This window comes from Bos mutus, chromosome 2 (genome assembly GCF_027580195.1).
Source record: "Bos mutus isolate GX-2022 chromosome 2, NWIPB_WYAK_1.1, whole genome shotgun sequence".
Taxonomy (NCBI): Eukaryota; Metazoa; Chordata; class Mammalia; order Artiodactyla; family Bovidae; genus Bos; species Bos mutus.
This window is the reverse complement of record NC_091618.1, coordinates 9,329,847-9,345,546: the sequence shown is the minus strand read 5'-3', so window position 1 is coordinate 9,345,546 and position 15,700 is coordinate 9,329,847. Positions and strand designations below refer to the sequence as shown.

At 45.0% G+C, this 15,700-nt stretch overlaps 1 pseudogene; it reads left to right on the top strand.

Moving 5' to 3' along the window:
- Nucleotides 1-1,302: 1,302 nt before the first annotated feature.
- Nucleotides 1,303-1,925, top strand: LOC102270679 (eukaryotic translation initiation factor 3 subunit K pseudogene; annotated as a pseudogene).
- Nucleotides 1,926-15,700: the final 13,775 nt, after the last annotated feature.

Sequence of the window (15,700 nt, the reverse complement as noted above, 5' to 3'; positions counted from 1 at the left end):
GGCCATGGGCTATGAACCAAAATACTCAACTGATACAGGAGAACTAATTGAGGACGATTTCAAGGCTGGGTTGCAGTGAAATAGTTGCTATTAACATGCCCCCATTTATTCCCAATAAATGGTGTAGGCTTGGTGTTTGGGTTCCATGTACAACCCAGCTATGCTAGGCACCTACCTGGCATTATGTAAGGGTCTGTTGTGTGAGAGCTATGGCAACAAGAGAAGCTCTGTGCCAGAACCGTGGGCCTTCCTGGTACCTAAATCCCTAGACTCTGGGGTAGGAGGAAGCTACTTGGCCTTGGCAGTGCCTCCCGGCCAGGGCTCTGAGGTCCTCCTGGCTCCCAGCATGAACACAGCATCACAGCATCACACCTGGCCTACATCCTTTGCTCTTTGCAGATGACCAAAGATGGTAAAAATGCTCAACAGATTGGTTTATGATTCAGCTCTACCACTTACTGGCTGTATGGCCTCAAACAATTCAAAGGTGAATTAACCTTTCTGAGCTCAGTTTTTTAATCTGTTAAATAGGGGGAAGACTATCCACCTCATAAGGCTGTGGTGAGAAATACACAAGGAAACAGATGTCAAGCACCCTGATGCTGGAAAAGATTGACGGCAAAAGGAGCAGGGGGTGGCAGAGGATGAGATGGTCAGATAGCATCACTGACTCAATGGACATGAATTTGAGCAAACTCTGGGAGATGGTGGAGGACAGAGGAGCCTGGTGTGCTGAAATCCACGGAGGTCACAAAGAGTCGGACATGACTTAGAGACTGAACAACAACTGAACTTCCTAAAAACGGCAACCCACTTCAGTATTTTTGCCTGTAGAATTCCATGAACAGAGGAGCCTAGAGGGCTATGGTCCATGGGTTTGCAAAGAGTCGGACACGGCTGAAGCAACCGAGCACAATAGAAAAGTTCTAATTTTCCTCCTCCTCTTCATCACTGTTACTATTACTATACCATCTCCATTCTCAGGACCAGGATCTTTCTCTACATTTTGATTCTAGGTCCCCTCTCCAGATGTGAAGGTCGAGACACCCAGCTCAGCTGAGCACCGCAGCTAGCCCTGTCGGTCCTTGGAGGGCAGAGCTGCCCTTAGGGGAGCAGGTTAGAGCCAGGTCTCAGAGCCAGGAGACCTGAGTTCTCCTCTCAGCAAGGCCACCAATTTGCCATAGGACCGCGGGTCAATCACTTTTTCTCTCTAAAGATCAGTTTCCCCACTTCTCCAGTTCTTGAGGATGCAGCCCGGCAGGGTCTTCGGCTCCATCCCTAGTGTGGGAGGCGACAGATGTCATGGTGATGTTTGAGCAGATGAGAGCGAACGTGGAGAAGTGACTCGAGGGGATGGACAGGCACAATCTTGAGAACCTGGCCACCCTGGACCACTGTGTGGAGACGCAGGCCAAGGAGAATATTTATGATCTGAAGCCAACCTGGCTGTGCTGAAGCTGTACCCAGCCTTTCTCCAGACCACGGTCACTGCCCAGATCCTGCTAAAGGCCCTCACCAACCTTCCCCACACCGATTTCATGCTGTGCAAGTGCAGCAGGAAGAATGGCCCACCCAGCAGATTTTGTCCCTCAGAGACCTGCTGGGGACCTGCCACTTCCAGTCCTTCTGGTAAGCCCTGGATAAAAACATGGATCTCTTGAAAGGTATAACTGGCTTTGAAGACTCTGTCCAAAATCTGCCATGTCGTGGGCATCACTTATCAGCACATCAATCTCTGGCTGCTGGCCGAGATGCTAGGGGATCTGACAGGCAGCAAGCTAAAGATGTGAATGAGCAGTATGGCTGGAGTCCCAACGAGTTAGACAAGATCTCCATCTGTAGCCAGGAAGAGAGCATTAAGCCCAAGAATGTCATGGAGAAGATAGACTGACAGGGTGTCCAGCATCATGGCTTCCTCCAAGTAACTTTGCAGGTGTTTAATAAAGATTTGTTGGCTTCTCAAAAAAAAAAAAGAAAAAACCCATCACGAACTGTTTCCCCATGGGTAAGTAGGGAGAGTTGTACCTGCCCAGCTCACCTCACTGGGCTGTTGTGAAACTAACACAGGGCTATGAGAGCCTCTGTGAGGGGTAGGGCCCTGTGCAGAGTGACTGGGTTTCTTGGAAGAAAAACAAGGGATGCAGGAACCCAGAGGAGCCAAGTGATCTGCCTCTGATCACAACTCTTCCTCTTCTTTGCCTGTTTCACTCATTCATTCAACATATATGGATCAAGCACCTACTATGTACCAGGAGTCTTTTAGGTCCTGGGGACACAGCAGTGAACAAAACCAAACTCTTTGCCTTCATGGTACTTCCATTCTAATGGTTGGAGAGACACAGACACTAAATGAAGTTGGACAAGGCCCCACCTCCTCCAGGAAACTTCCCCTGACAACTTGGTCCCCACCTCCTGGGTTAGGCATTCCCCTCTGGACACCCCTAGTCCAGTAATCACACTGGACAATGATATCCGACATGTCTGTTTTATCACAACCCGTGGTCCTCTTGAGGACAGGGACCTTGACTCGTGTTTTCTATCCTTGGCACCAAGCACAGGGCTTGGCATCTGGTTAAGACTCAAGACACTTTTGTTCAACAAACAAAGGAATGAAACAAATGGAGTGATTTACACCCTAGGCTTCTAGTTGTTGACTCATTCAACAGGTTTTGTCAGGCAGCCTCCATGGGCAGGTGTGGATGGGTGTGGTTGCGAATAAAGAGATAAAAAGTTTCTGTCTCTTGCCCTGAAGGATGGTATAATGTGAAAGGCAGGAGAGAGGCCAGGAGGAGGGAATGACCACCTACTGAACAGGAGCCCCAGTACATGCTTACCTCTCGAGCAAAGTAGGTATTAGTAACTTTTCACAGGTTAAGAAAGAGGTTCATAGAGAGCCAATAACATGCAAGAACAGTGGGGCTGATGTAGGTTTGAGGTCAGCCCAGGCCTACTTTCCCACTGTAATCAGGACACAAGGCAGGATTTGCTCTGTCCCCGAGGGGCAGTCTGCATAAAACGAGGGCTGCAGACCCTCAGAGGTGGGAGAGGTTGCTGAACTGAGGTCCATCTTAGAGGAGGAAGCTGCCCACTGTACCTTAAAGGTGGGCATTTGGCGGGATGGGGACTGGCAGTGTGGGGGTGTACTCTCTGAAGGTGTGAAAGTCCTAGGGCCCTGGGAAGATGTCCTTGGAAAGCTCTGAGGCCTGCTGATGGGCAGGCAGGGGAGGGTGGAGTAACCATCGCTGCTTGGGCTCCCTGCTAGAGCATACATTGCTGCAAATCCCGTGGCACCTCAGGTACAGCTTGGATTAGGTTGATGTCAACTGAGTGAATAGATCTTTTTCTCCTGACTCCTTGGGCAAGTAATCAGAGTTGTCATCTCAGCCAGATCCTAGCAAAGGACCTGCCACCTTCTGAATGCTCTTTGTGGTACCCAAGTTGCCCCAGTTTTATGGAGAGGTGTCCTTGACCACTGAGCAATCCAAGGGCCTGCCTGTTGAGATAGTTTCTCTTTGAAAAGAAGTTTGCTAGCTGCTTTCCTCAGACTGAAAGGGGAGTGGATCACATGCCAAAAGTAACAGGTCTACGTACAGGGTGCTGATGAAAGGCTTCACACTCTGGAGTCAAAATGTCTTCAGATCCCTTCTCTGCCTTCATGGCTTGTTGATCTTAAGCAAGTACTTTATCTTCCCTAAACCTCAGTCTTCTAGTCTGTAAATGAGGGCTACTGGTACCTAGATCATCCAAGCCCCACTTGGGTGGTCTTTCCCCTGCCCTACTCTCCCCTGCCCTACAAAACTGGACCTGCCCCTTTAGGCTCTGAGTTTTAACCATGCAGAGATAGAAAAGGTCAGGGTAAACTTCTGGGAGAAAGGAGGATGCAGACTGAGACTGTTTGTTACCTCACAGGAGTACAAGCTGCGATGACTCGTGAGCTGAACCAAAGAGCTGCAGTTTACTAAAGTATTGTCAAGTAGCATGCTAGCTTCTTAAAATACTTCCTATTTAATCCTCAGTGAGGTATTCTTACTTTCATTCTAAAGATGAGGATACAGAGGCTCAGGATGATTGATTGCATGTCTTCATGCAGGACAACTTGGGCAAAGCAGGTGTATTCTTTAAGACTCAGTTGCAAATAAATACGGAGAAGGCAATGGCAACCCACTCCAATACTGTTGCCTGGAAAATCCCATGGACGGAGGAGCCTGGTGGGCTGCAGTCCATGGGGTCACTAAGAGTCGGACACGACTGAGCGACTTCACTTTCACTTTTCACTTTCATGCATTGGAGAAGGAAATGGCAACCCACTCCAGTGTTCTTGCCTGGAGAATCCCAGGGACGGGGGAGCCTGGTGGGCTGCCATCTCTGGGGTTGCACAGAGTCGGACCTGACTGAAGCGACGCAGCAGCAGCAAATAAATAAACTGCTATGGAGCACTGCAGGCTACAGACAATGGGGTCGCACAGAGTCGGACACGATTGAAGCAACTTAGCACACATGCACGCCAAGTGGAAAGGGATATCATACAAGACTTTAAATGCTTCTAAAATAACAAGAAGGAACAGGGAGCTGGTTCTAGAAAAGGCCTCCAGGAATAATTCCAGGACAAACCCACAGAACTGACCAGCCTGGGGAGTTGCTCCCTTTGCTTCACTTGGAAAGGTGGAGAATCTGTAAGTACTGGCTCCAGACCTATGCCAGATCTGCAAGAAAAAAGAAAAAAAAAAAGATGCTCCAAATTTTGACTCTGGTTCCACAGCTGATACTGTTGCAAAAAAGGCTGACTTGGAGCCTTTGGCCTTCTTATTTCCACCTCCCAAATCTCACCCAATTGTTTATGGATTGCTGCTGCTAAGTCACTTCAGTCGTGTCCAACTCTGTGCGACCCCACAGACGGCAGCCCACCAGGCTCCCCCGTCCCTGGGATTCTCCAGGCAAGAACACTGGAGTGGGTTGCCATTTCCTTCTCCAATGCATGAAAGTGAAAAGTGAAAGTGAAGTCGCTCAGTCGTGTCCGACTCTTAGTGACCCCATGGACTGCAGCCCACCAGGCTCCTCCGTCCATGGGATTTTCCAGGCAAGAGTACTGGAGTGGGGTGCCATTGCCTTAGGAAAACCATATTCACAGAGTTCTAGCTGCAAGGGAGTCTGGGAAATGTAGTTTTTCTCACAGTGCCAGAAGGCATGCTAGGAGGAAGCAAGGGATGTTGAGTACCAAGCCACCATTTCCATAACCCTTCCTGCCAATGCAGAGCTTGTGCATGGAATTACTCTGCTCAGGGCCTGCTCCTGTTCACATACCATTAACTTGAAGGGGGTAGTGTGTGTGTGTGTGTGTGTGCCTGACATAGGTTTTAATGGATACTTCACTAGAGCCCTCATTTCATGGAGCTCCTATTCCAGAAGAAGGCATTCATGGGAAACTCCAGGAAGGCGTTCCAGTGCCAGGAGGCAAGAATATTCTCATCTTTCTCTTTTGAAAATCTTTTATATGTATGTATTTATTTTTGGCTGTGCTGTGTCTTGGTTGCTTTGCACAGGCTTTCTCTAGTTGTGGTAAGCGGGGACTACTGTTCGTTGTGGTGCATGGACCCCTCATTGCGGGGGCTTCTCCTTTTCCAGTTTGCAGGCTCTAGAGCAAGGACTCAGTAGCTGGGGCACACAGGCTTAGGTGCTCCATAGCACGTGGAATCTTCCCAGACCAGGAATGGAACCCATGTCCCCTGCATTAGCAGGCGAAATCATATGCACTGCACCACCAGGGAACTCCTCAGTTCTCTCTCTTTTAAAGAGCTTTAAGTTATAATACACATACTGCATAATTCATCCATTTAAACTGGACACTTCAATGGTTTTTAGTATATTCACAGAGTTGTGTAACCACCATGATCTTTTTTTTTTTAAACCATTATCTATTCTAAAATATCTTCGTCACACTAAAAGCAGACACTCCCCATTTCCCACTCCCAATCTCCAGCTCTAAGCAACCACTAATCAACTTTCATTTCCATATATTTGCCTATTCTGGATATTTCATATAAATAGGATCATACAATATGCCATCTTTGTGACTGGTTTCTTTCATTTAATATAATGTTTTTATTGTTCACCTTGTCATGCATTAATACTTCATTCATTTTTATAGGTGAAGAATATCTCATTGGAGGAATAAACCACATTTTGTTTATTCATTCAATTGATGGACATTTGGTTTCCTTTTTTTTTTTAATTGAAGTACAGTGGATTTGTGGATTGTTTCCACTTTTTATTTATTGTAACTAAAGCTGTTATGAACATTCATATACAAGTTTCTGTATGAACATGTTTTCAAATCTTTCCAATGTATATATCCATATTAGAAATTTGAGTCATGCTGTAACTGTTTACATTTTTGAAGAACCACCAAATTATTTTCCACAGTGGCTGTACCATTTTGCATTCCCACCAGCAATGTTAAGTGTTCCTATTTCTCTGTATTATCATCAACACGTCTTTTTATCATATTTTTAAAAAATTATAACTATTCTAATGGGTGTGAAGTAGTATCACGGTTTTGATTTACATTTCTCTAATGACTTATAATGTTGAGTTTTCTGTTGTTGAGGATTTTTTATATGGTTATTGTCCATTTATATACCTTCTTTGAAGAAGTGTCTGTTCCTATCATTTGCCCATTTTTTGATTGGATTATTTACCTTTTATTAGTGTTTTCCTTTGTCTATTTTTCCCCAAACATTAAGCTTTTTATTTTGTATTGGGGTAGAGCTAATTAGCAATGTTGTGGCAGTTTCAGGTGAACGGCAAAGGGATTCAGCCACACACATACATGTACCCATTTTCCCCCAAACCCTCACCCATCCAGGCTGGCAGGTGACACTGAGCAGAGTTCCATATGCTAGACAATAGGTCTTTGTTGGTTCTCCATTTAAAATATAGCAGTGTGTACATGACCTTCCCAAAGTCCCTATCCTTTCCCCCTGGCAATCATAAGTTTGTTTCCTAAGTCTGTGAGTCTCTTTCTGTTTTGTGAGTAAGTTCATTTGTATCACTTCTTTTTAGATTCCACATATGAGGGATGTCATGATACTTCTCCTTCTTGACTTACTTCACTCAATGTGATACTCTTTAGGCCCACCCATGTTGCTACAAATTATTTGCTCTTATTATTGACTTGTAACATTCAGAAAACGAAGATCATGGCATCCGGTCCCATCACTTCATGGGAAATAGATGGGGAAACAGTGGAAACAGTGTCAGACTTTATTTTTCTGGGCTCCAAAATCACTGCAAATGGTGACTGCAGCCATGAAATTAAAAGACGCTTACTCCTTGGAAGGAAAGTTATGACCAACCTAGATAGCATATTCAAAAGCAGAGACATTACTTTGCCAACAAAGGTCCATCTAGTCAAGGCTATGGTTTTTCCTGTGGTCATGTATGGATGTGAGAGTTGGACTGTGAAGAAGGCTGAATGCCAAAGAATTGATGCTTTTCAAGTGTGGTGTTGGAGAAGACTCTTGAGAGTCCCTTGGACTGCAAGGAGATCCAACCAGTCCATTCTGAAGGAGATCAGCCCTGGGTGTTCTTTGGAAGGAATGATGCTAAAGCTGAAACTCCAGTACTTTGGCCACCTCATGTGAAGAGTTGACTCACTGGAAAAGACTCTGATGTTGGGAGGGATTGGGGGCAGGAGGAGAAGGGGACGACAGAGGATGAGATGGTGGATGGCATCACTGACTCGATGGATGTGAGTCTCAGTGAACTCCGGGAGTTGGTGATGGACAGGGAGGCCTGGCGTGCTGCGATTCATGGGGTCGCAAAGAGTCGGACACGACTGAGCGACTGATCTGATCTGAAGGGTTGTTTATATTTCTGGATTCAAGTTCCTTACCATATAAATGATTTGAAAAATTTTTTTTTACCTTTCTGTGAGTTGTCTTTTCACGTTTTTGTTTTTTAAACATCCTATATCAACTGGATAACAGTATCAGGACTGCTCATTTTTAAAAAATTATTTCTTTATATTTGGTTGCTGGGTCTTCATTGCTGCAGGCCAGCTTTCTCTACTTGGGGTGAGCGGGGCTACTCTCCATTGAGGTGCGTGGGTTTCTCATTTTGGTGGCTTCTCTTATTGTGGAGCACAGGCTTTAGGGCTTTAGTAGTGGCCACGGGCTCCGTGTCTCCACGGAATGTGCTGATCCCCGGATCAGCAATATCTATCCCCTGCATTTGCTGGTGGATTCTTATCCACTGTACCACAGGGAAGTCTTCACTTTTTTTTTTTTATAAGAAAACTTAGTTTACTGAAATATGACTGCAATATAGAAAAGATGGCTAATGAACTAGATTGCAAGATATTAATACTCTACACTTTTCATGTTCTTCTTTTAAAAAATAATTTATTGGGGTGAAAGTCACATAACATAAAATTAACCATTTTAAAATGAACAATTCACTGCTAGAGCCTGGTGGGCTACAGTCCATGAGGTTGCAGAGTCGGACATAACTGGGCGACGAAGCATGGCCCTGGACATTCAGAACATTGTACCACCGCCACCTGTATTTAATTCCAAAACGCTTCCATAACTCCCAAGTAAAATCCCTTACCCATTAAGCAATTTCTCTTCATTCTCTCTTCCCCTCAACCCCTGACAATGTCCAATCTGCCATCTCTATGGATTTATCTATTCCAAAGATTGTATAAATGGAATCATATAATATGTGGGCTCTTTTTTTGGACTGCACTGGGTCTTCATCGTGGCGTGCAGTCTGTCTGTAGCTGCAGCGTGTGGGTTTAGTAGCCCCACAGTATGTGGGATCTTAGTTACCCAACGAGGGACAGAACCCACATCTACTGCATTGGAAGGTGGACTGACTTTCTGCATTTGATTTCTTTCACTTAGCATAGTGTTTTGGAGGTTCCTGCACATTGTATTCTATTCTATTGCATGAAACTGAAAGTGTTAGTTGCTCAGTCCTGTCCAACTCTGCGACCCCATGGACTGTAGCCCACCAGGTTCTCTGTCCATAGATTCTCCAGGCAAGAATACTGGAGTGGGTTGCCATTTCCTTCTCCAGGGATATTCCCAACCCAGGGATCTAAACCAGGTCTCCTGCGTTGCAGGTAGATTCTTTACCATCTGAGCCACCAGGGAATTTGTTTATCCATTCACCTATTGACGGACATTTAGACTCTCTACCTTTTGGCTATCGTGAACAGTGCTACTAAGAACATACAAGTATTGTAGATGAACTTGTTTGAACACCTGAATATGTGTCATATCCACAGATGTACTTGTTTGAATAACTGAATACTTGTTTGTATTCAGTTCTTTTGGTAAATGTCTAGGAGTGGGATTCCTGGGTCATATGGTAATTCTTTCACTTTTTGAGGAATCACCAATCCATTTTCCACAACAGTTGAACCATTTTGTAGCCTTACCAACAATGGATGAGTGTTCTGATTTTTCTACATCTTTCTCAGCACTTATTTTCCTTTTTTTTAAATTATAGCCATCCTAGCCTTTTCATTTCTTGATGGAATTCTTGGAAGCACGAAAGTTTTCAGTTTTATAAAGTTTAACTTACCTGTTGTATTATTCCTGATCTGAGAGGAAAAGCAAGAAGGCTTTCATTATTATATGCGATGTTGGCCACTTGCCTTTTTTAAATTCAGATTCTTTTTATTTTCTTATTTGGCTGTGTCAGGTCTTAGTTGTGGCACGCAGGATCTTTGTCGCAGCTTGTGGGACCTACTTAGTCCCCTGACCAGGAATAGAACCTGGTCCCTCTGCTTTGGGAGCACAGAGTCTTAGCCACTGGACCACGAGGGAAGTCCTGGCCACTTGCTTTATGTAGACATTCTTTGTAGGGATGAGGAAGTTCCCTATTCCTAGTTGAGCGAGTGTTTTTATCATGAAAGAGCGTTGGATTTTGTCAAGTGTGTTTCCTGCATCTATTGAGATGATCGTGTGGTTTTTGTCTTTTATTCTACTGACATAGTGTATTCCATTGATTAATTTTTGGATGTCAAACCACTTCTGGTATAATTTTTACTTGGTCCTGGTGTATAATCTTTCTTTGGTGGTGTTGGATTATATTTGCTTATATTATGTTGTGGGTTTTTGCATATATATCCATAAGAGATATTTGTCTATAGTTATCTTGTAAGGTCTTTGGTTTTGGTATCAGAGTAATACTGGCTTCATAGAATGAGTTGGGAGTTGTTCTCTTATATTTTCTAGTGGATTTTGTCAAGAACTGGTGTTCTTTGACTGTTTGAAGGAATGTGGGTCATATCCACAGGAAAGAGCTAGGGCTCTGGGACCCTGGGCAGAGGCGGCTGAATCTGGCACACAGATCTGTCCTGATTGGCAAGCACATTATTTTAAGACGATTGAACCAACTTAAAAAAAAAAAATCTAGAGATTTCACAGAAGAATCCTGATTTTCGGATTCTCTAGAGGAGTTAGAACCTTTGGCAGCAGTGGCCTGTAATTATGCTGAGTCATGATGAATGGCCCAGGCTCACTTGTTTGCCTCAGTCCCCACCTTTCCTTGTTAATCCTGACACCAAGGCTGAGTGTCAGGTACCACTTGTATCCTACTCTCCTTGGACCACTTTTTGTTAAGCGTATGGCCACTGTAGGCATTTGAGTGGATGCTACCTGGTGTACCTTGCTGGATCTTTGTTTATTTATCAAGTGGGGACATGAATAATTCTTAGCTTGGGACATTTTGAGGAAGATTAAAATGAGATGATTTAAAAAAAATTTTTTTTTTTCACTGATCTGGGTCTTCATTGCTACTCAAGGACTTTCTCGTTGTGGTGGCTTCTCTTGTTGCAGAGAACAGGTCCTAGGGCACCCAAGCTCAGTAGTTGTGGGGCACAGGCTTAGTTGCCCTCCCTTGACATGTGAGATCTTCCTGGATCAGGGATGAAACGCATGTACCCTGCATTGGCAGGTGGATTCCCAACCACTGGACCACCAGTGAAAGTGAAAATCTCCTAGTCATGTCTGATTCTTTGTGACCCCATGGACTATACAGTCCATGGAATTCTCCAGGCCAGAATACTGGAGTGGGTAGCCTTTCCCTTCTCCAGGGCATCTTCCCAACCCAGGGATCGAACCCAGGTGTCCCGCATTGCAGGCAATTCTTTACCAGCTGAGCCACAGGGGAAGTCCAAGAATACTGGAGTGGGTAGCCTATCCCTTCTCCAGCGGATCTTCCGACTCAGGAATCGAACCAAGGTCTCTTGCATTGCAGGCAGATTCTTTACCAACTGAGATATCAGACCACCAGGGAAGTCCTTAAATGAGATGATTATAGAGAGGTTTAGCATACAGAAGGTACTCAATAGATTTAACCTTTGCTTTTTGCTGGCTGCACAGTATTCTGTTGAATGTATGTACAATTCTTCTAATGGTGGGCACATAGGGGAACATCAGTTTTTCTCTGACACAAGGCTGGATAGGATATCTGTGTATATGGTAAGCATAAGATGGTTAAGAGTATATTATCACTACTGGATTTGAATCCCGGCTGTGTGACCTCTTTCTGTCTCCTGTCCTCTTGGAATGGCGAGATGAGGGGATAAGTAGGATGAACCTAAGATGTCATTTGAAGATATATCTACAGAGCCTCTTAGTGAGAGTGCAAAAACTGGCTTAAAACATTCAAAAAACTATGATCACGGTATCCAGTCCCATCACTTCATGGCAAATAGAGGGGTAAACAATGGAAACAGTGACAGACTTTATTTTCTTGAGCTCCAAAGTCACTGCGGACAATGACTGCAGCCATGAAATTAAGACACTTGCTCCTTAGAAGAAAAGCTATGGCAAACCTAGACACCGTATGAAAAAGCATAGACATTATTCTGCCAATAAAGATGCATATGGTCAAAGCAATGGTTTTTCCAGTGGTCATGTACAGTTGTGAGAGTTGAACCATAAAACAAGCTGAGCACTGAAGAAGTGATGCTTTCGAATTGGAGAGAACTCTCGAGAGTCCCCTGTACTGCAAGGAGATCAAACCAGTCAATTTTAAAGGAAGTCCACCCTGAATATTCATTGGAAGGACTGATGCTGAAGCTCCAATACTTTGGCCACCTGATGCAAAGAGCTGATTCGTTGGAAAAGACCCTGATGCTGGGAAAGATTGAAGGCATGAGGAGAAGGGGGCAGCGGAGGAAAAGATGGTTGCATAGTATCACTGACTCAACAGACATGAGTTTGAGCAAACTCCAGGAGATAGTGGAAACGGAGAAGCATGGTGAGCTACAGTCCATGGGGTTGCAAACAGTTGGACATGACTTAGTGATTGAACAACAACAGCTACTGTTTTGTCCGCAGAAGGGGGGGAAGGTCACAGGTGGGTGCAGGGGTACATGCAAGGGTCTCGAGCCCCTTCTGCAAATGTGAGAGCTGATGTGCCCTATCTCAGAATCTCCCCGCCCTCGGGTGTGAAGCCAAAGCCCAACTTGTTGCATCTGACTGACAACTGGGCTGTCCAGGGAGATGAGATAAGTGGGTGTCAGGCAGGAGGAGGCAGGTGTCAACCGCAGAGCAGGGGGAGGTGAGCACGCCTGTGGACTGGGTTGAGCTCCCCACCCTCAACCCTGTTGAAGTCACAGAGTTGCTTAACCTTCTGAAGCAATGATGGCCCCAGACTCCCCCATATCTTGACCTGGACTCCTGACCTGGTGCCCCTCAAAATTATCCATACAGCAGAGCTCCAGAACCCAGGCACTGAGCCAGCCAGGAGCTCAGCTGACTGTCCTCAAGGCTGGAGGTGGCGGTGGTTATGGATTGGAGAAGTTTTTGAGGTTTTCAAAGAGGAAGTGAGGCTTCTGCTTGTGGTTCTGCTGTGTTTCTCTTTTTACTGCATGAGCCAGCCCAACACTCCTGGCTCTATGTTGCTTCCCAAACCTCTTAATGATTGTTGTTCAGTTGCTCAGTCGTGTCTGACATTTTGCAACCCCATGGACTGCAGCACGCCAGGCTTCCCTGTCCTTCACTGTCTCCTGGAGCTTGCTCAAACTCATATCCATTGGTGGGTGATGCCATCCAACCATCACATCCTCTATCATCCCCTTCTCTTCCTACCTTCAATCTTTCCCTGCATCAGGGTCTTTTCCAATGAGTCGACTCTCCACATTAGGTGGCCAAAGTATTGGAGCTTCAGCTTCAGCATCAGTCCTTCCAGTGAATATTCAGGATTGATTTCATTTAGAGTTGACTGGTTTGATCTCCTTGCTTTCCAAAGGACTCTGAAGAGTCTTCTCCAACACCACAGTTCGAAAGCATCATTTCTTTGGTGCTCAGCCTTCTTTATGGTTCAACTCTCACATCTGTACATGACTACTGGAAAAACCATAACTTTGACTAGGTAGACCTTTGTCAGCAAAGTAATGTCTCTGTTTTTCATATGCTGTCTACGTTGGTCATAGCTTTTCTTCCAAGGAGCAAGGGTCTTTTAATTTCATGGCTGCAGTCACCACCGGCAGTGATTTTGGAGTCCAAGAAAATAAAATCTGTCACTGTTTTCATTGTTTTGCCATGAAGTGATGGAACCAGATGCCATGACCTTCGTTTTTTGAATGTTGAGTTTTAAGTCAGCTTTTTCACTCTCCTCGTTCACTCTCATCAAGAGACTCTTTAGTTCCTCTTTGCTTTCTGCCATAAGGGTGGTGTCATCTGCATATCTGAGGTTATTGGTATTTCTCCTGGCAATCTTGATTCCAGCTTGTGCTTCATCCAGCCCAGCATTTAGCATGAGGTACTCTGCATATAAGTTAAATAAGCAGGGTGACAATATACAGCCTTGACATACTCCTTTCCCAATTTGGAACCAGTGCATTGTTCCATGTCCAGTTATAATTGTTGCTTCTTGACCTGCATACAGATTTCTCAGGAGGCAGGTAAGGTAGTCTGGTATTCCCATCTCTTGAAGAATTTTCCACAGTTTGTCATGATCCACAAAGTCAAAGGCTTTCAGTTCAGTTCAGTTCAGTCGCTCAGTAATGTCTGACTCTTTGTGACCCCATGGACTGCAGCACGCCAGACTTCCCTGTCCACCACCAACTCCCAGAGCCTGCTCAAACTCATGTCCATTGAGTCAAAGGCTTTAGCATAGTCAATAAAGCATAAGTAGATGTTTTTCTGGAATTCTCTTGCTTTTTCTATGATCCAACAGATGTTGGCAATTTGATCTCTTGGTCCTCTGCCTTTTCTAAATCCAACTTGTACATCTGGGAGTTCTCGGCTCATGTACTATTGAACCTAGCTTGGAGAATTTTGAGCATGACTTTGCTAGCATGTGAAATGAGTGCAATTGTGAGGTACTTTCAACATTCTTTGGCATTGCCTTTCTCTGGGATTGGAATGAAAACTGACCTTTTCCAGTCCTGTGGCCACTTCTGAGTTTTCCAAATTTGCTGGCATAATGAGTGCAGCACTTTCACAGCATCATGTTTTAGGATTTGAAATGGCTCAACTGGAATTCCATCACCTCCACTAGCTTTGGCCCACTTGATTTCCCACTCCAGGTTTTCTGGCTATAGGTGAGTGATCACACCATCATGGTTATCTGGGTCTTATTTTTGCTGACTGTATAGAGCTTCTCCGTCTTTGGCTGCAAAGAGTATAATCAATCTGATTTCGGTATTGACCATCTGGTAATGTCCATGTGTAGAGTTGTCTCTTGTGTTGTTGGAAGAGGATGTTTGCTATGACCAGTCCCAAACCTCTTAATGATAATAAACCTTTTTAAAAAAAGATTATTTATTTGGCTGTGTAAGGGTCTTAGTTGTAGCATGTGAGATCTTCCGTTGCAGCGTGAGGGCTTCTCTCCAGCTGTGGCCCTCAAGCTCCAGGACAGGCAGGCTCAGGGTGGGGCTTAGTTTCCCCAAGGCATGTGGGATCTTAGTTCCTGGATGAGGGATTGAACCTGCGTCCCCTGCATTGGAAGGCAGATTCTTAACCACTGGACCACCAGAGAAGTCCTGACGATCAGTCTTGAGAGTTGCATACAACTCATTATTTCAGCAACATCCCGCAAGCCTTCTGGTAAGCGGACTGTAAATTCTAAGCTCTGGGTCATGTTCCTATGGGATATATTCCCAGCAACTGGTTCAATGCCTGACACACAGTTGTTGTCAACAAATATGTGCATGAATAGGTAAGTGAATGAATGGCAGATTCTCAGGGCACTTGCAGGGTGCCAGCTGCTAACTCTACAGCTCATTTCCCTAGTACTTGACTTGGGCCTCCATCCATCCATTTTTCTGAAGAGCCTTTGGCCACTGAAGGGAATCCAGACCCTACTGTGCTACATCTGTAGCCCTTTTATCTCTTCACAGGCGCCCCTCTAGCAATTCTTCCCTCAGCTCTCCTTCCCCTCTGGGACATTGCAGCTCCATGTTGGGTCATGCAGTCTTGGGCCAGTCACTTTCTTTCTCTGAGTTTCAATTTTCTTGTCTATAAAACAGAATATAATAGCATCCAGGGTCATCGTGTTGATGGACTTAGACCAAGCGTGTCGAAGTGCTTTGCAGGGTTCCTGGCACATGGTGAGGGCTTGAATGCCAGAAGCTATTATTGCTGTGCTGTGCGGACTGGTGTGGGGGCAAGACTGCTTTGGAGGAGAGCAGCGGTCTCCAACCAGGGGTTAATGAACAAAGCAATAAAACTGAATG